Source organism: Euphorbia lathyris, chromosome 1 (genome assembly GCF_963576675.1).
Source record: "Euphorbia lathyris chromosome 1, ddEupLath1.1, whole genome shotgun sequence".
Lineage (NCBI taxonomy): Eukaryota > Viridiplantae > Streptophyta > Magnoliopsida > Malpighiales > Euphorbiaceae > Euphorbia > Euphorbia lathyris.
The window spans coordinates 15376303-15398951 of record NC_088910.1 but is presented as its reverse complement, the minus strand read 5'-3'; the positions used below and the strand labels follow the sequence as shown (position 1 = coordinate 15398951).

General features: G+C 35.3%; 1 long non-coding RNA gene across 1 annotated transcript; it reads right to left on the bottom strand.

Moving 5' to 3' along the window:
• Positions 1-10679: 10679 nt before the first annotated feature.
• Positions 10680-18741, bottom strand: LOC136222675 (uncharacterized). The gene is made up of 2 exons (XR_010685689.1): positions 18016-18741; positions 10680-11344 (listed from the first exon to the last, which is right to left on the bottom strand). It is a non-coding gene; the product is annotated as an uncharacterized lncRNA (long non-coding RNA).
• Between the last annotated feature and the right edge of the window lie 3908 nt (positions 18742-22649).

Here is a 22649-nt window from a genome sequence, read left to right as displayed (position 1 = left end):
ACAGCACAATTTACTGCTTCGCTCCATAACTCTTTCGGTAAATTTTTGCTTTTTAACATGCTGCTCACCATGTTGAGCACCGTTCTTCTCTTTCTTTCGATTATGCCATTTTGCTGAGGTGATATGGGAATTGAAAAGAAATGACGGATTCCATGCTCATCACAAAATTCCTTGAAAGGGATGGATATGTATTCACCGCCTCTGTCTAATTTTAGTGCCTTAATAAAATGACCACTTTCTTTCTCCACTTGGGCTTTGAATTTTTTAAATGTCTCAAAAACTTATTATTTTTCCTTCAAAAAATACACTGAAGTTTTTCTACTATAATCATCAATGAAAAGTATAAAATATTTATTTTTATCCAAGGACTGTGGAGTGATCGGTCAACACACGTCTGTGTGAACTAGCTCAAGCGGCGCCTTTGTTCTTGATAGGGACTCCTTTGAGAAACTAGTTCTGAATTGTTTTCCAACAAGACATCCTTCACACAGTTGATGAGGCTGGTCAATGTGAGGCAACCCGTTTACCATCTGCTTCAGTCCCAACAGCTTCAGTCCTCCAAAATTGAGATGCCCGTACCATAGATGTCAAAGCCAAGGAGGACTTTGCACACAAGCTTTCAAACATTTGGCCACATCCGTCTGAATGTTAATTGTGAACATTTTGTTTTTTTCCATGGGTACTCGTGCAATCAACTCCTTTTTCTCATTCAACAGGAGTAGTTTCTGGTCCACCATGTGAACTTCACAATTTTTCTCCAGTAACTATCCCAAACTCAAAATATTGCTTTTCATGTTAGGAATATAATAAACATTATCAATAAACTGGTGAACGCCATTTTTAAGCCGAATAAGAATGGTTTCTTTGCCTGTAATAGGAACCTTGGAGGAATCTCCAAATACAATACTACTGCGAACAGATTCATAGAGCTCCACGAACATTTTCTTGTCACCACACTTATGGTTACTTATCGCATTGTCAAGATACCATATATTATTTTCGCAATTTTCTTCACCTTCGTAGGTAAGTAACACAGTGCCAGTTACTTCCTCATCATGAATAATATTGGCAGTCTCCTCTACCTCCTTAGTAGGACTCCAACATTCTACCGCGTACTGACCATACTTGGAGCAATTATAACACTGAATATTGGACTTGTCGCGTCCTTCATTCGGCCTCCAGTTTCCTCTTCCTTGATCGCGTCCTCGACCTCTTCCTCTTCCTCTAGTGAATTGAGTGCTTCTATCATTGTTGTTATTGCCGTTTTTATTTCTACCTTGACTTCTTCCACGTCCTCGTCCTCTACCATTTCCTCCTCGACCTCTTCCGCGTCCTCTACCGGACTGACTACTTTCGCCATTTTTAAACACAGTCTTCATTGTTAAGACTTGTTCTACAGAATCTTCTCTTCGTTTTTCAAACCGCTCCTCGCGTGCTTGTAATGACCCTACAACTTCATCAACGAACATTCGCTGATGTCTCTAGACTCCTCCATAGCCACCACTACGTAATCAAATTTTGGTAGTAGTGATCGCATAATTTTTTCAACAATTCTGGACTCTTAAATTTTTTTCTCCATACAGCCGCAAGATTTTACTCAGGATGAGTAATCACTAATGGCCTCATCATCTCAAATTCTCCTCTCAGCATCTGCAAACGAACCTTTTAACTTTCTCCTCCCCTTGAAGAGAAACTCGTAGGATTTCTTATGCTTGTTTGGCGGTGGTAGCTTCGGCTACTTTCTCAAACATTAATTCATCCAAACCTTGATAGATGAGAGTAAGTGCCTTTTGATCGTTTTTGCAATTTTTCTGCAGATTATCTTTTTCTACCTGCGGCAACGCTGTCTAGTTGGTTGGGACTATATAGCCTTTTGCAACAATATCCCAGACATCTTGACATCCGAGTAACGCCTTCATTCGAATACACCAACTTGAATAATTGGTTTTGGTGAGCCGAGGGTATTGATAAGGAAGTTTGAGATCGTTTGACATTTTTATATGGTCTGTTTTGTGGAAGACTGACTCTCGTAATGTGGCTCTGATACCACTTTGTTGAAGAAACAGAACTAAAATTGTAATTTATCAAGGATTGAATTGTAATTTTGAAGGAATATTTTTGTTATTTGGATGATAATGATTTACAGAATAAATGGCACAAAAAACACTCAACTCTTCTATTATTTCATACCACAAAATGAAAGATTACATGAAGCCTTTATAGGCAAACAAAATAATTTCATCACATATTACAAACGTGTAGATAACACAATAATTGTCAAAGTCAAATTTATCTCCATCCTTTCCATCTACTTCTTTTTTTACTTTTCCATGATAAAAAATAATTAAATGCTCATTTATTTCTTGTTTTTTTATTTTTATAATAATAAAATTATTAAATTTATTCTTTTTAACAGGGATAACGGTTTTGTCAAGTCTCCATCTAAATTTGGTGAAATTTCACCAATTGAAATAGTTCAGGGGCCAAATGTGATCGAATAATAGATCAGGATCAAATGACAAAATTTTGAATAGATCAGGGCTCAATAACACCTTAGGCCAAAATTCAATCCCCAACTAGCATGGCGATTACTTTTAGCAACTGTTTTTTAAACAGTCGCAAAGTAGCAACCAACTGTTGATCACAAAAGGTCAAGAACGATTCTACTTCCACTTCACTATAATTGACTCCTTGATTTCACATGTCACGGAGTTTTATAGGTAATATGGTTTACTTGTTGTTGCTCTTTAGAAAAATAGGTCTTTCTCTTTTTAGAAAATGCTACTTTGCCAAACACTAGTTCCCTAACTGAATATCTAAATTCTCTGTTCTCTTTTTTTAAAAGAAAAGACAAATAGAGAAAAAATTGAGTATACCTTTATTATTATTTTTTATTTTCTTTTAGAATTCTGTATGGATCCAATTAATCCGACCGACCCGAAATGGAACGGGCGAAGCCCATCTCTTAAGAGATGGAGGATTAGGGTTTTAGCTTCCTATAAATAGGCTTAACCCTAATCACAACATAACATAAGAAGAGGTTGCCTTCTGCCTCTTGCGCCTCCTCTCTCTCTCTCTTTCTTCTTCTTCTTCACTTTAGTTTGTGGATTATTCAGTCTTCCCCGACTAAGGCTGTGTGGTTGCCTGTTACCAGTGGTACAAGATCGTGGTGCTAAGATCCTCTTCTGCTACCGTTTCCGCTACTCTAAGAGATCTACAGGTTCTGCTATTCAATAAGGTACGTCCAAATCCGTATATCTCAAATGGCTTAATTATCGTTAATCCCTTCAAGAATGAAAGTATCAAATTTTATGTGTTTCTCAAACTAAAGATTAAAATATTGTCTCTTAAAAAAGAGTGAATTTTTATAATCACTAAATGTGTATACCATTTTTAAATGTATTAATATAACTGTTTCTAGAGCTAATTAAAAAAATCATATGGTTTCATGAATTTGCAGATTCATGTCTATGAGTTTTTTTTCCAAAAAATAACCATAATTTTGCTCCGTCGGCAAAACCAAGATAAAAGTCTCCACAACATTAAATTGCTGGACAATGAGCAATTTTATAAATAAAAAAATATTTCACAAGATAAAATTAATATATATATATATATATATATATATATTTATTTATTTATTTATTTATTTTCTCACTTTTCTCAGCTCCACTTTTTTCTTAATCATATAACTCCATTAAAACACTTTGAAGTTATTGAGGCACCTCGTATCTTTCATTCAACATATCGTATTTGGTATCAAAGCCTAAAGCTCTGTTTATTAAGATAAAACTATCTTGAGCCATATCCTTAATGCATCCAATAGCACACGTTTCCTTCCGGGAAATGAGACAGCTTAAATCCTCCCAAAAAGGATTGTCAATGATCAAATCTTCCATGTTCGTTGGATCAAACTGCGGGGGGTGTTTGGTTACCTACTTTTCACCTCTTGTTTGCCTTTTCATTTTAAAAGGCAGGTGTTTGTTTCCTGTTTACCTTTTACAATTAAGAAGTAGCTTTTTACAAAAGCAGAAAATCTCTGCTTTTTGGAAAAACAACATTTTCCAAAGGCAAACAACAAACAGGAGCAGGAACCAGCAAATAGGAACAACAAACAACAAATAGCCAAACGGGCTCTATACATTCTAGAAAAATATAATGACGAACTTCATCCAAGCACAAAACATGAGTGCCTAATTGGCAATAGTGAAAGGCCCATATGAACCTTGTGAAACAATTGAAGGAGTTAAAACTCTAAAAACTGAGGATAAGTGGTTAGATGATGACTTGAAGATGCTCCAGAATAATGCTTCGGCTATCAATATGCTTCCTTGTGCTCTAGATGTTGCAGAGTATAATAAAATTTTAGGATGCGAGTCAGCAATCAAAATATGGAACAAGTTGGAAATCATCTATGAGGGAATCAGCAAGGTCAATGAGTCAAAGGTCAATAAGAATATGAGGCTCTATGAACTCTTTGAGATGAAGGAAGGTGAAGGCATCTTCGAGATGAATGCTAGATTCACCCACATTATAAATGAGCTTAAAAGACATGGAAAAGTCTTCTCAAAGGAGGAGTAAGTTAGGAAGATTCTTAGAAGCCTTCCGAAAGGTTGGCAGGTAAAGAAGACAACAACTATTGAAGAAGCTCAAGATTTAACAAAATATAAGTATGATGAGCTAATTGGATCCTTTCTGACTCATGAAATATCAACGAAGAATTTCGAAGCCAAAGAAACATCTGAAGATAAGAAACAGAATTCAATCGTGCTTAAAGCTGATTCCTGAGAAGAAAGCACTACTGATGATGAAGAGATGACAATGTTTACTCGTAAGATGAAACGAATGTTAATGCTAGAGACTCCTTCATTTTTCTTCATTATTGCATATTTGCCCCTGCATTAATCCTTTCATTAATTATCATTAATTGTATATTAAGCATGTGTTAATCGTTATTAATTATCATTAATCCTTCTTCTAGAAGGAATAACGGCTTATTTCTATTGGTTTCCTTTATTCCTTACTCTAGAAAAATACATTTGGGTTGTTATCAGGTATAGTTTTGCAATTGTACGACTTTAAGCTGGAATCTACAATTGCACGCTTTAGTCTTACTTTTCCTTCTTAAAGCTCGTCCAAACTTTTCAAAACTCCTTTATACCGTTCACCATGTGAGCATCTCAAAAGCTTATGCTTTCCCTCGTGTTTGTGAGAAGCAATAATCAGCTCAAAACCATGTTGAATTGCGACGTTTTTTGCCAACTCAATAGTTTCAGAACATGTCTGGAAAATTATGTCTGTAATGAAATGACTACTATAATTGATCCCGTCACCAATCCAATCTTTTAATGGCACCTGAAAATAAATGAAATCCATAAAAATTGTTAAAAATGCACTTCAAACGCGTTAGAAGCAAAAATATAGAAGAAAAGTTGGATTTCCGCCTCGGGTATGCGGGATTTTCTTCGGCTCAGGCCAAGTACGGGTATAAAAAAATCTAAATCGTCCATTATTTTCGGAGTTCTCGGGTCTATTTTTTACATCGACTTCAAAATCATCCATTTCCGGCGTTCTCGGGTCCTTTTTTTAGGATTTCGGATTTGCTGAGGAGAGAGAAATAATTTTCAGTTTTTGGTCAAAAAAAATGAGAAGAGCGAAATTGTCAAATAGGGGACGGTGATAAGTAAAACAGGAACGGTGAATAGCAACGGAAAGAAGTTTAATTGAGTCTTCATCACATGGATCTTGGTTGATGTCGAAATCTCGGAAGTTGACCTGCCAGATATAGGAGTATTTTGTGCCGAAATTGGGGAGGTTTCCGTCTCGATCCGAAAGAGTGAGACCGAATTGGACAATTTTCAATACATCCAGGTTGAGTTTCATGAGAGTGTAGATGTAATAAGAAGAGGCTGAAGAGGTGAGAATGGATTTGAAAATAATACCAGGAAATTCAGTATCCAAAGAAACTAGAGGATGGTGAGGAATTGCTTTTTCAATTAGTGAAAATTCAAATTCCAGGTTTTCTGCCCAAACCTCTCGTATGATTACTGGTTTTTCCTCCATTGAAAAACTGAAATCTGATGATCAGATATTGATAGGTTTTGCTTTTTCTTGTAATCGGAAACTGACTTGGATTGCCGACTGATCTGAATCCTGATTCCAATTTAATTTCTAAAATAACTCGCCTTGGTGAAATAGGAGTTAGATTAGAGCCAACACAAGTTTACTTTTAAACCTTGTTTTGAGAGCTTATAGAATGTCTCAAAGTTTATAGAATGTAAATTAAGTATAAAGTTTAACTTAGTTTGGAAATTTATAGGAAATGGAAGAAAGGTTAATTTTACTCTGGAGACATAATTTTTTTAACGAACTGTCTGTTACTTCTAGTAACCCCTGATTTGGAGGTTAAAGTTTGAAGGTTAGAGTTTGGAGGTTAAAGGAAGTAAATATTTAACTTCCATTAACCTCCATTAACTTTCCAAAATCAACTCTCAAACAAAATTAATATGATATTTAACCTTCAATTACTCTCATTTACCTCCATTAACTTCCTTTCAAACAAGAGCTTAGTTTCTTAAACCGATAGAGTGTAAAATACCTCTAACGTTAGCAATCAATATCAATTTTACCCTTAATATTTAAAATAGTGTAATTTTATCTCTAAAATTGACCACAAAGGATAATTTTACCCTAATGTTAACAAGTTCACAACTTAAAGCCATAATGAGTGACCAAAATGGTGGTGGTTGGAGCGAGGATAAAACATGGAATTAGACATAATAAAACATCATTATCGTCAATTCAACTTGAAACTATTCCAACTAGAAACGTTAGGTTTAAAATTGTGCTATTTTGTGCGTTGATGCTAATTACTCTCTCATACTAACTATATGGCTAAATCTGTACATTATCCCTTGTAATAAAAAAATTCATCTAGCCTCCAACTTAAAAAAAAAATAGAATGTATATATAAAGTGGCCAAAGTTTATCATCTCACCCCGAGCCTCTAAAAGGTCAAGAACAACTCTGCTTCCGCTTCACTACAATTGACTCCTTGATTTCACATGTCTTGAAGTTTGATAGGTAATATGGTTTACTTGTTGTTGCTGGTTAATTTTGTTGGAAAAATAGGCCTTTCTCTTTTTAGAAAATGGTACTTTGCCAAACACTAGTTTCCTAACTAAATATCCAAATTCCATGCTCTCTTTTTTGAAAAGAAAAGGCAAATAGGGAAAAAATCGAGTATACCTTTATTATTATTTTTTATTTTCTTTTAGAATTGTTTGGATTAATTGTGTATAGATCTAACTAATCCGACCCGTCCGAAATGGAACGGGCCAAGCCCATCTTAAGAGCTGGAGGATTAGGGTTTTAACTTCCTATAAATAGGTTTAACCCTAATCATAACATAACATAAGGAGAGGTTGCCTCCTGCCTCCTGTGCCTCCTCTCTCTCTCTCTTCTTCTTCTTCACTTTAGTCTGTGGATTATTCAGTCTTCCCTGGCTAACACTGTGTTGTTGCCTGTTACCTGTGGTACAAGATTGTGGTGCTAAGATCCGCTTCCACTACCGCTACTCCGAGAGATCTGCAGGTTCTACTATTCAATAAGGTACGCCTGAACCAGTATATCTCAAATGGATTAGTTGTTGTTAATCCCTTCAAGAATGAAAGTATCAAATTTTATGTGTTTCTCAAACTAAAGATTAAAATATTGTCTCTCCAAAAAGAGTGAATTTTTATAATCAGTAAATGTGTATACCATCTTTAAATGTATTAATATAATTGTTTCTAGAGCTAATTAAAAAAAAACATATGGTTTCATGAATTTGCAGATTCATATCTATGCGTTTTTTTTTTAAATAACCATAATGTTTGCTCTGTCAGCAAAACCAATATAAAAGTCCCCACAACATTAAACTGTTGACATGTCAATGAGCAATTTTGTAAATAAAAAAATATTTCACAAGATAAAATTAATTTTTATGTATATTTTTTCTCTCAGTTCACTCACCTCCACTTTTTTCTTAATCATACAACTCCATTAAAAAACAGTTTGAAGTTATTGAGGCGCCTCGTATCTTTCATTCAACATATCATATCTGGTATCAGAGTCTAAAGCTCTGTTTATTAAGATAAAACTATCTTGAGCCAGATCACTAATGGCATCCAATAGCACACGTTTCCTTACGGAAAATGAGACAACTCAAATTCTCCCTGAAGGATTGTCAATGATCAGATCTCCTCTGTTCTTTGGACCAAATTATACATTCTGGAAAAATATAATGAAGAACTTCATCCAAGCACAAAGCATGAGTGTCTGGTTGGCAATAGTGAAAGGCCTATATGAACCTTATGAAACAGTTGAGGGAGTTAAAACTCTGAAAATTGAAGAAAAGTGGTCAGAGAACGACTTGAAGAAGCTCCAGAATAACACTTCGACTATTAATATGCTTCATTGTGCTCTAGATGCTGCAGAGTATTATAAAATTTCAGGATGCGAGTCAGCACAGAAGATATGGAACAAGCTAGAAGTCACATATGAGGGAATCAGCAAGGTCAATGAGTCAAAGGTCAATAAGAATATGAGGCTCTATGAACTCTTTGAGATGAAGGAAGGTGAAGGCATCTTCGAGACGAATGCTAGATTCACCAACATCATAAATGAGCTTAAGAGACTTGGAAAAGTCTTCTCAGAGGAGGAGCAAGTTAAGGAGATTCTTAGAAGCCTTCCGAAAGGTTGGAAGGCAAAGAAGACAACTATTGAAGAAGCTCAAGATTTAACGAAATATAAGTGTGATGAGCTAATTGGATCCCTTCTAACTCACGAAATATCAATGAATAATTTCGAAGCCAGAGAAACATCTGAAGATAAGAAACAGAAGTCAATAGTGCTTAAAGGCTGATGAAAAGAAAGCACTACTGATGATGAAGAGATGACAGTGTTCACTCGTAAGATGAAACGAATGTTAATGCTAGAGACCCCTTCCTTTTTCTTCATTATTGCATATTCATCCCTACATTAATCCTTTCATTAATTATCATTAATTCTATATTAATCATATGTTAATAGTTATTAATTGTCATTAATCATTCTTCTAGAAGGAATAACGGCTCGCTATTATTTCTATTGATTTCCTTTATTCCTTACTCTAGAAAAATACATTTGGGTTGTTATCAGGTATAGTCTTGCAATTGTACGACTTTAAGCAGGAATTTACAATTGCACGCTTTAGTCTCACTTTTCCTTCTTAAAGCTCGTCCAAACTTTTCAAAACTCCTTTATACTGTTCACCATGTGAGCATCTCAAAAGCTCCTTCTTTCCTCCGTGTTTGTGCGAAACAATAATCCGCTCAAAATCATGTTGAATAATTACTATTTTGTACTTTCTCATTTTTAATAAATTGAGTTTGGTTAGGGGGTTGCCGTCAGGGTGCCAACCTGGTTGGGATGTCGCGGAACTCCCGTCCTCTCTCTACTTTCAAACAAAATCATGTTGAATAGCAACATTTTTTGCCTACTCAATAGTTTCGGAACATGTCTGGAAAATTTTGTCCATAATGAAACGACTACTGTAATCGATCCCCTCACTAATACAATCTTCTAATAGCATCTGAAAGTAAATGAAATTCATAAAAATTGTTAAAAATGCATTTCAAACGCGTTAGAAACAAAATACTTCGGCCTCCCCGTTAGGGGCGGATGAAAATCCCGCCTAGACCAAGTACGAGTATAAAAAAAACTCCAAATCGTCCATTTTCGGAGATCCCGGGTCGACTTTTTACCTTGTCTTCGAAATCATCCATTTCCGAAGTTCTCGGGTTTTTTTTAGGATTTCAGTTTTGCTCGGGAGAGAGAAATAATTTCAGTTTTTGGTAAAAAAATGAGAAGCGCGAAATTGTCAAATAGGAGGCGGTGATAAGTAAAACAGGGGCGCTGAACAGCAACACCTTAAACATTCGCAAAATGGCAACACCCTTAAATAGTCGCAAAATAGGAACCAAGCGTTTGATCAACTCCTATAACGCTGATAGCATTGACGCACCAGCAATTGCTATTACCTATATTTTTTCTTATTTGATCGACAATTGATTTAAACGTAACAAAATATTAAATTTGGATTGAATAGAGTTTCTTTCCAACCGGCAAAATAACTAAAACATAAACATCTAATGCATAATAAACAAAATACTTAAATTAACATCGCATCTCAATCTAAACTACGAAACTTGTTCACCAATATATAAAACACTACGAGCATTAGAATCAAAATTCAAACAAGACCGTTTGTTAATATATGTCCTTCAATTTACACAAGAACATGAACATTAAATTAGGATTGAATAGAGTTTCTTCCCAACCGACAAAATAACTAAAACATAAACATCTAATGCATAAAGGGCGGCCCGGTCGCATTACGCGTCCCCGCTGAGCGAGGGTCCGGGGAGGGGTCCCACCACAAGGGTGTATTGGGGGCAAGCCTTCCCTTGCCAATTTAATTGGCAAGAGGCCGCTCCTAAGACTCGAACCCGTGACCTCTGGTCACACGGCAACAACGTTTTACCGTTGCGCCAAGGCTTAAAACATCTAATGCATAATAAACAAAATACTTAACATCGCATCTCAATCTAAACTACGAAACTTGTTCACCAATATATAAAACACTACGAGCATTAGAATCAAAATTCAAACAAGACCGTTTGTTAATATATGTTCTTCAATTTACACAAGAACATGAACATTGCAATCCAAATTCAAACAAGCAGTGGCTTAAAACATGGAAGAAAAGCAGCTTTAGCAGCAGCATCTTTCAATTTAACATCTTTCCACCAATCTTCCTCCGCTTCAAGCAGTGGCTTAAAACATGGAAGAAAAGCGCTGTTCGATTCTAATGGAATAGAGAACACTCCAATATTTCCATTCTCTTAAGACACAGTGTTTGCCAATATATGCTCTTCAATTCTGGTAAGCTCTCTACTACAAGAATTTCAAGTTTCGCAAAGATCGGTTGAACCTCTTCACCTAATCTCTTCCATATTTCACTGTATTGTGTAGTTCTGATAACCACTTTCAATTGCTCGCAACTTTTGACTCGCAGAGTTCTGAGGTTCGGGATTGTAATAATCCATGTCAATTCCTGCAAACTTGAGCATTTTTCTATAGTCACTTCAAGTGACAGAGACTGGATACAGCTTAACAGTTTGGGATTGTTATACAATTTGTCAAGAGCCGATGCGCATGTTATTGTGATGCTTAGTACTTGCAACCAAAGTATTTTTGTAGTAGATTGAACCTGATGCAAGATCAAATAGTCTTTTGTCTGGTTTGTTCCGTTTTACTGTTCCTGAAAAAGAAAAGGAAAATTGATTAAATCTTCGTACTCTTTTGGTGTTATTGTGCTTCAAATAGGCTATTCAAATAGTCATTTAAGCTAAAAGGTAAGGTTGAAGAATAGCTTTTGTTGAGCTTGAAACTTGAAGTTTGCAGGATTGAACATCTACGAGTGGCCCCGAAATACCATGTAATCAAATGCCACTCATCCCAAAAGGTACCTCAAAGGAGAAGAATTGCTTCACATATAGCTCCCTAAATTGATCAATGTGGGATACGCCTAAAACATCCAGATGGCGAATCAAATATCGACCCGACATTGAATACAAGACTCTGATACGATATCAGGGAATCATTTGATCCAAATGTTTAAGTTGATAGGTAAGGTCCAGCAATAACTTTTATTATTATTATGTAGTAGTAAAGCATAATTTGCCCCGTGATCTATCCAAAATGTTGATCTTTGTAGCATGACCTATTATTTCATAACATTTGTCCCATGATCTATCTAAGATGTTCGCCTCACCTGTTATTTCAGAACATTTTCCCCAGAACTATCCAAAATTTTGATTTTTACCTCTTGACCTATTATTTGCTAACATTTGCCACCTGACCTATCAAAACTGGTAAAAGGTGAAATCTTCATAAAAACATTTGAGATTTGATTACTAAAAACAAACAGAATTCCCGAATCATATCTAGCATATTCACATTATGATTTTGTTTTTCCTATAAACCTGCGTCTATCAATTCATCTATGGCATCATACCCCAAATTCAGAGCATCTTAATCATCTAAAAGTTGTTCACAGATCCAATAATCTATCAAATCATTCCTAAAAATGGTGAAATCCTCCGGGAACAAACTGAAGTATAAGAGACAAGATTTAATTCTACGATTGGGCAAACTATCAAAACAGAATTGCAACAAGTAATTAGGTTGAATTTCCATACCTAATTCCCGATCATTCCTTTCAATCTCATCAAAAGCACAAATCCAATCTTCATATGTTCTCCGGCGAGCCATGACGCGACCAACGGTGCATAAAATAATCGGCAAACCCTCACGTTTCCTCACCAAGATCCGAGCCATATCGGAAATTCTCCCATCGCTCTCTATCCATTCTTCCCCAACCTTTCGCCGGAACAATCGCAAAGCATCTTCCCTTACAAGCTCATCTATGAGCAAGACGCAACGAGCCGATTCTCCAATTTTCCGTTACCGCGTTGTGAAAATGATCGTGCAATTAGATCCCAATTTTCCGTGACCCCGTTGACTTTTGTTAGTAATAGACAAGTTATTCCAAATGGGAATAAATTTATTATGATGATTGAGGTCAAGATGATCCGGATCCTTAATATTAAGGCTTAATATATCATTTGTTCTCGAACTTGTCTATACATTTGATTGGTAATCTGAACTTTTAAATTATCCGGATAGATCCTTCCACTTGGATGTAGGCTAGATGAATTTTCTTAATATGGTTATTAGGAGAGAGTAATTAGTATCCACTTATAAAATAGTGTGATCTTAAACCTAACGTTTTCAATTGGAATAGTTTCAATTTTAATTGACCATAATGATGTTTTTCTATATCTAATTTCATGTTTTATCTTCGCTCAAACCGTCATTGTTTTGGTCACTTAAATTTATACTATAACTCATGATGCTAAATTTATACTATAAGATTTAAAAGATAAATCATAATTATTGGTCTTTTTGCACAACAAGCTTTAATTACAAAATTCACCAATTGATATTAACACTATCAAGCTAAAGCACAACAAACAAGAAAAGAAAAGGTAAGAAAGTAAAACAAAAAAAATTGAAAAATGACTACATATTTATTTTTTCTGAATCCCTTATTTTAACAAGCCCTGGACAGGCACCTCTCAAATCATCACCCAGGGCCGGCCCTGAGGGGAAATCCTAGAGGTATTGGCATAGAATTTGATCTCTAAAGGATATGAAAATCTTGTCTTGAAGCAAAGTCCATACAACTTTCCTCGGCAAGCATTGAAATTGAAATAATGAAGATAAAGATGCACAAATTTGATGAAGGTTTGAAGAGTTAATAAACTATCTGAACCTGCTTCATGGCTATTTCCGCAGACTCTATAAACACCCATCTTGTTTGCCAATTTCTCCAATCCACCATGCAATCCATGGTTATAGCTCATATATTTGATATCATAAACTTGATATCCAAAATAAAACTCTACCAGTTTCAGAAACAACTCCAGGCGAGACGGTAAGTTTTGTCCCGTTAAAATCTTGATCAAGAAAGCTATATCATAAGCCCCATGGAATGTTATCCATGTCGATGAAGATTTGTAACGACTCATCGCTAAACTCCAAACCCATCTGGCACCAAAAACACGAGAATCAATTCCTTGTTCTCTGTTCTTGTTGAAGTCGATCCCTTGTTTCTTAAGCAGTTTAATTGACTCTTCATCGCATGGATCTTGGTTGATGTCGAAATCTCGGAAGTTGAACTGCCAGATATAGGACTATTTTGTGCCGAAATTGGGGAGGTTTCCGTCTCGATCTGAAAGAGTGAGACCGAGTTGGATGATTTTCAAGACATCCAGGTTGAGTTTCATTAGAGCGTAGATGTAATGAGGAGAGGCTGAAGAGGTGAGAATGGATTTGAAAATAGTACCAGGAAATTCAGTATCCAAAGAAACTAGAGGATGGTGAGGAATTGCTTTTTCAATTAGAGAAAATTCAAATTCCATTTTTTTTGCCCAAACCTCTCGTATGATTACTGGTTTTTCATCCATTGAAAAACTGAAATCTGATGATCAGATATTGATAGGTTTTTCTTTTTCTTGTAATCGGAAACAGACTTGGATTGCCAACTGATCTGAATCCTGATTCCAGTTTAATTTCTAAAATAACTCGCTTTGGTGAAATAGGAGTTAGATTAGAGCCAATTTAAGTTCAATTTTAAATCTTGTTTTGAGAGCTTATAGAATGTCTCAAAGTTTGTAGAATGTAAATTAGGTATAAAGTTTAACTTAGTTTGGAAATTTATAGGGAAGGGAAGAAAGGTTAATTTTACTCGGGAGACATAAATTCTTTAACGAACTTTCTGTTACTTCTAGTAACCCCTGATTTGGAAATTAAAGTTTGGAGGTTAAAGGAATTAAATATTTAACTTCCATTAACCTCCATTAACTCTCCAAAAACAACTCTCAAACAAAATTAATATGATATTTAACCTTCAATTACTCTCATTTACTTCCATTAACTTCCTCTCAAACAAGAGCTTGGATTCTTAAACGGATAGGATGCAAAAATACCTCTAATGTTAGCGGTCAATAGCAATTTTAACTTTAATGTTTAAAATAGTGTAATTTTACCTCTAAAATTGACAACAAATGATAATTTTACCCTAACGTTGACAAGTTCGCAACTTCAAGCCATATTGAGTGACTAGATATAAAAAACATCATTATCGTCAATTTAGCTTGAAACTATTCCAACTAGAAACTTTTGGTTTAAAATTGCGCTGATGCTAATTACTCTCTCCTAATAACCATATGGCTAAATTTGTACATTATCCCTTATAATAAAAAAAATTCATCTAGCCTCCAACTTAAAAAAAATAGAACGTGTATATAAAGGGGCTCAAGTTTATCATCTTACCCCGAGCCTCTAAAATGTCAGGAACGACTCTGCTTCCGCTTCACTACAATTTAGAACTTAAAAAATAAAGGCCTAATTCGTAATTCTAAATCTTTAAAACAAATTAATTTTCTATTTTGTACATCTTTTTGGCATTTATTTTATAGATTTATGAACTTAATCCTAACATTTTAAGTAAGTTTATGAAACTAATTAGATACTATGTAAATATAGAGGATCAATCAACATTTTTGAACAAGTTTATGGAGAAACTGATGTATTAAGCTTTATTTTTAATAAAATTTGGACATGATGGTTTGAGTAATTTTTGAAGTTACTAATCTAGTTACGATCAGGGTCGACCTTGAATGTGTACAAAAAGTGCCACAATACATGACTTACAAAGATTACATGCAATATAAAGATTCTTCTGATATTGATACTTAATAACCAGTATATGTTTCCACACTTTGAAAAGTTACAAACTATTTTACCAAAAGAGGTTAAAAAGTGTTAATGAGAAATTGAGTTAGTTAAAACGATTTGGTTGTTTGTATACAAAAATGAATGTCTTACACCAATATATGTAGAAAATGTCAAATGTTATACACCTGGTAATGTTATTTAGCTCCGTTTAGGTGAACATTCAGTCCTAGCAAAACCCTTATATAGATCTATGAGTTGCGACAAAAAAATCTTCGATCTCAAACTACCCTGTTAATAAATTTTAACAGCTACTAGCAAATTATGGTGGGATTCTGTTCCTGCTTTTTGCTCATCAGCTTTTTATTGTAACTCAAGTGGTCGAACTGTTTACCGATTCACTTGAGACTGATGTTCTTTATTTTTTTATTCTTTTCGGTACTGCTCCTGTTCGTTTTTTTCCCTTCTTATTAATAATATCGGCTCAGGGGTCAGTGAATATTTCAGGGGTGCCAACCTAGTTGGGATGTTTGGATGCTTTCCTCCCCTGTTGCTAGCCTTTACTTAAAAAACAGCTGTTTTTTAAACAGTCGCAAAATAGCAACCTACTGTTGATCACAAAAGTTGGCTGCTAATGTTAGGGACTCTATAGTTTCTGTCACTAAAATCAGCAGTCAACCCCCTTAACTCTCAAATTTTCCTCAACTCTCCCCTTGCATGAAACAAACTCTAGCTGTGGGTCTCAAGTGACTGCTGTAAGTGATTTTTGACTTTATATATTAGTATGAAATTCTAATGGTTCTCAAAAAACCCCGTCATCTTACTCTTAATTTTTTATAATTTTCTTACTATCCCACCGAAAATTTTAACCGATTGGAAGAGATTCTGATGTTCTAAAACGAGTTCAATGGATGAAGAAGGGGGTGTTGTGATTATTCATAAAGGAACTTAACTATGAAAGGAAAATTTTCTACAGATGAAGAATTGGAAATTGTGTATATCAGTTTATTTTTCATAATTCAAAATGAGAAATATGACTGAGAGTTCCCAATTCAGAATCCCAAAAATAAAATCTCAATTCTTAAATTGAAGCTAGCAACATTTGGTGTGGCAATGTTCAAATTGAAGCTAGCGAGGTTTGGTGGTTAGTGAGGAGTGGAAAAACCAGAGATGGGGAGAAAGGGTTAATTGAGAACTCTTAATAGAGGGGGATAAAGAGGAAAGGGAATACAACGCAGCTTTAGTAGCAGCATCTTTCAATTTAACATCTTTCCACCAATCTTCCTCCGCTTCAATTATCACTTCGTTTCTCTTGGCGCTGTTCGAGTCTAATGGAAGCCTTTTAAGTTGGGAGCACTCCATGATTTCCATTCTCTTAAGACATGGAAAATACAGTGTTTGCCAATATATGCTCTTCAATTCTGGCAAGCTCTCTAATACAAGAATTTCAAGTTCCGCAAAGATCGGTTGAACCTCTTCACCTAATCTCTTCCATATTTCACTGTATTGTGTAGTGCTGATAACCTCTTTCAATTGCTCGCAACTTTTGACTCGCAGAGTTCTGAGGTTCGGGATTGTAATAATCCATGTCAATTCCTCCAAACTTGAGCATTTTTCCATAGTCACTTCTTCAAGCCTTCTGAAAATTCTCTCCGGTAACGAGCATTCGAGACTGAACTCTTTCAAGTTTTCAGCTTGATGGATCTACAATGTCAGCAGGCTATTCATACTTGCTAAACGCGAAATGTTCAGTGACTTTGAATCCCAAAAAACTTCAAGTGACAGAGACTGGATACAGCTTAACAGTTTGGGATTGTTATACAATTTGTCAAGAACAGATGCGCATGTTATTGTGATGCTTAGTACTTGCAGATGTTTTAAGCACAGCAATGGATCTACATCCATTTTTGTAGCAGAGAGAATATTATCTTTAACTTCCTCCACAGAATATCCACACCGGAACATTTTCCGGACTTGCAAGGAAGACGATAAACCGTATAGAATTTGCTTAGGAATCACACGCAATTGGTCGTTGTGTTCCAAGCTCAAGCATCTCAAATTTTTCAGCATTCTTAACTCAATAGGTAGTTGTTCTATCCAAGTGTGTGACATATTAAGATATTGTAGAGAAATTAGCCTTGAAATTTCTAGGGGTACTTCTTCTACCCCACTGTTTGATAAATCTAGAACTGTGAGAGCATCCATGAACTCAGAAAATTCACCTCTGATCATAACAAAAGGATTACGATTAAGCAAAAAGGTGAAAAGAATCTCTGGAACAACGTTTCCGAGATTCCGAATGAAACTTCTCATTGGTGAAGTGCACCCTACAGTTTCAAGTTTTTCTGATTTAATTAAACCAGCATGCTTGAACATTTGAGATTTGATTAATGAAAACAAACAGAATTCCCGAATCATATCAAGCATATTCATCTATGGAATCATACCCCAAATTCAACTAATCATAATCATCTAAAAGTTGTTCACAAATCCAATAATCTATCAAATCATTCCTAAAAATAGTGAAATCCTCCCGGAACAAACCTAAGTATAACAGACATGATTTAATTCTACGATTGGGCATACTATCAAAACAGAATTGCAACAAGTAATTAGGTTGAATTTCCATACCTAATTCCCGATCCTTCCTTTCAATCTCATCAAAAGCACAAATCCAATCTTCATATGTTCTCCCGCGAGCCATGGCGCGACGGTGCAGAGAATAATCGGCAAACCCTCACATTTCCTAACCAAGATCCGAGCCATATCGGAAATTCTCTGATCGCTCCCATTGCAAGCTCATCTATGAATAAGACGCGACCAGCTGATTCTGCAATTTTCCGAGAACGCGTTGTGAAAATGAGCGTGCAATTAGATCCCAATTTCTCCTGGTCTCATCGTGCCCCAGTCCAGAAAGAAGGAGTTTGTTCTATACATCATCTAAACACAATAATACAGACTTATTCGCAGCTAATTCAGATCCAATGAGTTTAGATTTTTCACCTGAGCTTTTTCTGACCCATTTGGCACCAAAAAGCTTCATGGATCTGGAGATATCGTCTTCAATTTTTTTGATTGTTAAATTTGATGATACAGTGACCCATATCACAGTTTCGAATTTTTTGGTGCCGAGTAATTTGTTGTAAAGTAGTCTCATGAGCGTAGTTTTTCCCGTTCCTCAGCAGGGAATCATATCCCACCACTGACATTTTAAATTGCAAAAGAATTGAACTGAGCAATTGCAACTATAAAATTTGCCAGACTATAACTACAGCTAATTTTTGTGGAGGCATGGAGGTCAACAAGTTGATCCGGATTGGGAATAAATTTATTATCATGATTTATTAGGAGAGTGTAATTAGCATATATGCAACAAAATAATATAATGCAGTCTTGAACCTAAGGTTTCTAAGTTGGAATAGTTTCAAGTTTAATTCATGATAATGATGTTTTTCTATGTCTAATTAATATTTTATCTTCGTTCAAAACCTTCATTGTTTTGGTCATTTAATATGGTTTGAAGTTACAGAATTTATGTTAATGAAAAAAATTCATTTTTAATCAATTAGGCTTGAAATTGCACCAATTCTTAAACTTAATGTTTAAGAATGCAATGTTTGCTATATATATATATATATATATATATATATATATATATATATATATATATATATATAATAAATTAATTAATTCTCTTCCAAAACTCATGATGCTGAATTTATACTATAAGGCTTAAAAGATAAATCATAATTATTGGTCTTTTTGCACAACAAGGCTAAAAGTATAAAGCACAACAAGCTTTAATTACAAAATTCACCAATTGATTTTAACAAGATAAAACACAACAAACAAGAAAAGAAAAAGTAAGAAAGTAAAACAGAAAAATTTCAAAATGACTCAAATCATCACCTAGGGCCGTCTGAGGGGAAGTCCTAGAGGTATTGGCATAGAATTTGATCTGTAAAGGATGTGGAAATCTTGTCTTAAAGCAAAGTCCATACAACTTCCCTCGGCAAGCATTGAAATTGAAATGATGAAGATTAAGATGCACAAATCTGATGAATGTTTGGAGAGTTAATAAACTATCTGAACCCGTTTCATGACTATTTCCACAAATTCTGCGAACACCCAAACTGTTGGCCAATTTCTCCAACCCACCATGCAATCCACGGTTATAGCTCATGTATTTGATATCATAAACTTGATATCCCAAATAAAACTCTACCAGTTTCAGAAACCACTCCAGCCGAGATGGTAAGTTTTATCCCGTTAAAATCTTGATCAAGAAAGCTATATCATAAGCCCCATGGAATGTTATCCATGTCGATGAAGATTTGTAACGACTCATGGCCAAACTCCAAACCCATCTGGCACCAAAAACCCGAGAATCAATTCCTTTTTCTCTGTTCTTGTTGAAGTCGATCCCTTGTTTCTTAAGCAGTTTGATTGACTCTTCATCGCATGGATCTTGGTTGATGTCAAAATCTCGGAAGTTGAACTGCCAGATATAGGAGTATTTTGTGCCAAAATTGGGGAGGTTTCCGTCTCGATCAGAAAGAGTGAGACCGAGTTGGACAATTTTCAAGACATCCAGGTTGAGTTTCATGAGAGAGTAGATGTAATGAGGATAGGCTGAAGAGGTGAGAATGGATTTGAAAATAGTACCTGGAAATTCAGTATCCAAAGAAACTAGAGGATGGTGAGGAATTGCATTTTCAATTAGTGAAAATTCAAATTCCAAGTTTTCTGCCCAAACCTCTCGTATGATTACTGGTTTTTCCTCCATTGAAAAACTAAAATCTGATGATCAGATATTGATAGTTTTTTCTTTTTCTTGTAATCGGAAACTGACTTGGATTGCCGACTGATCTGAATCCTGATTCCAGTTTAATTTCTAAAATAACTGGCCTTGGTGAAATAGGAGTTAGATTAGAGCCAACACAAGTTTAATTTTAAACTTTGTTTTGAGAGCTTATAGAATGTCTCAAAGTTTATAGAATGTAAATTAGGTATAAAGTTTAACTTTGTTTGGACATTTATAGGGAAGGGAAGAAAGGTTCATTTTACTCCGGAGACATAAATTTTTTAACGAACTTTCTGTTACTTCTAGTAACCCCTGATTTAGAAATTAAAGTTTGGAGGTTAAAGGAAGTAAATATTTAACTTCCATTAACTCTCCAAAAACAACTCTCAAACAAAATTAATAGGATATTTAACCTTCAATTATTCTCATTTACTTCCATTAACTTCCTCTCAAATAAAAGCTTGGATTCTTAAACGGATGGGTGCAATAATACCTCTAACGTTAGCGGTCAGTAGCAATTTTACCCTTAATGTTTAAAATAGTGTAATTTTAACTCTAAGATTGACAACAAAGAATAATTTTACCCTAACGTTGACAAGTTCACAACTTCAAGCCATATTGAGTGACCAAAACGGTGACGGTCGGAGCGAGGATAAAACATGAAATTAGACATAAAAAATATCATTATCGTTAATTCAGCTTGAAACTATTCTAACTAGAAACGTTAGGTTTAAAATTGCTCTATTTTCTCCGTTGATGCTAATTAACCATATGGCTAAATTTGTACCTTATCACTTGTAATAAAAAAAAGTCATCTAGCCTTCAACTTAAAAAAAAAATGTATATATAAAGGGGTCCAAGTTTATCATCTCACCCCGAGCCTCTAAAAGGTTAGGAACGACTCTGCTTCCGCTTCACTACAATTGACTCCTTGATTTCACATGTCACGAAGTTTGATAGGTAATATGTGTTGAAACACCTTTCCACATGATTTTAATTTGACAAAATTATTTAAGTTAATCCATGATTAAGACAATTAAATTTATGTGCTTTGATTTAATTGTACTAATGTGTTTGTTCAATGTTGAGTATAATTATAAATGAGTATAGAAATAAAAAGTAAGAAAGGACAAAGTCAGCATGAGACACAACACAAGCTGAGTAGAACACAACTCAGCATTAAAGAAGATAAGTCTTCCTCAGAACAAACGCTTGTAGACAAAGCTGACCGAAGACGCTGAGTGAAACGTTAGTCAGTCTCCGATAGAAATAAAGAATAGAGGCAACGTCAATAAAGTCAAGTTGAGTGCTCGTCAGGACAGTGCGAATGATCCGTTTGCTAAAAGACAAGATCCGACAACTATCTACGCCAATACAGAAGCTTTGGAATTACGCCCAAAGACCTTTTCGAGATACATGGGTCAACTGGCATCTGGGTAAAGGACGAAACTGGCGCTAGAAGACGAACCTGGAGGAAGAAGACAAGTCTGACGCCTGCCAATTTCAGACGACAGGATTGGCCTACAAAATCTGTATGGTAACTAGTGAATGACGCAAAATGACCGTTTGGATTCAACGGATAGATCCGAATTCAAATGATTAAGCCATCAGATTTCACTATAAGAGGACAAGTTCATCTATTGGATCCTTTGCCGAAGTACAAAAGAAAAAGAGCATACATACAAAGCACATTCAAACAAGAAAAGAAAATCTTACACCAAATTCCTATCTCTGTGTAAAGTTCTAGATTGAATTTGTATTCATCTAAAGTGTTCTTCATCTAGAAAGAACAAATTTGTATCAATTGTAGAAATTGAGAGAGTGGTGCTGAGTACTCGGTTTTAGTACTCAGCGGTAGAGAAAATCTAAGTGTTCGGTTATAGCGCTTAGTGGGGTTGAGTAGACGAATAGAGGACGGTACGCTTGCATACTCAATTGCTCTGTAAACGGTTTGTGCTCTACCTTTAAAGAGCTCATTATTGGATTGAAAAAGCCCAGAAGGATTCTGGGGACTAGACGTAGGCGGTGAGGCCGAACCAGGATAAGTCTGCTGAGTAATTTCTAACCCTTTCTCTCAATATATATATATATATATATATGTGTGTTGCTTGCTTAAATTACTCAGGATATAAATTGTTTAAGCTGACACTGAGTAATCAGAGTGCGGAGTTGGAAGCTGCGGAGTTGGAAGCTAACCTAAATGTTAATTCCCAACTTGCAAGTAAAACGGTTCTAGTCAGCCTCTGACTAAAGCTGCCTTACATCTCTCTCGGCCGTGCTGACCAAAACTGAGTTAAGTAATTTAAAGAATTGAATAAGTCAGTATAATTAAGCGAAAAAGTTACATTAGTTCCTAACCCTCCCCCCCTTGGAACTAATTACACGGGACCAACAAGTGGTATTAGAGCTTAAAAGCTCACTAATCAAAGATAAAACTATCTTGAGCTGATCCCTGTAAATG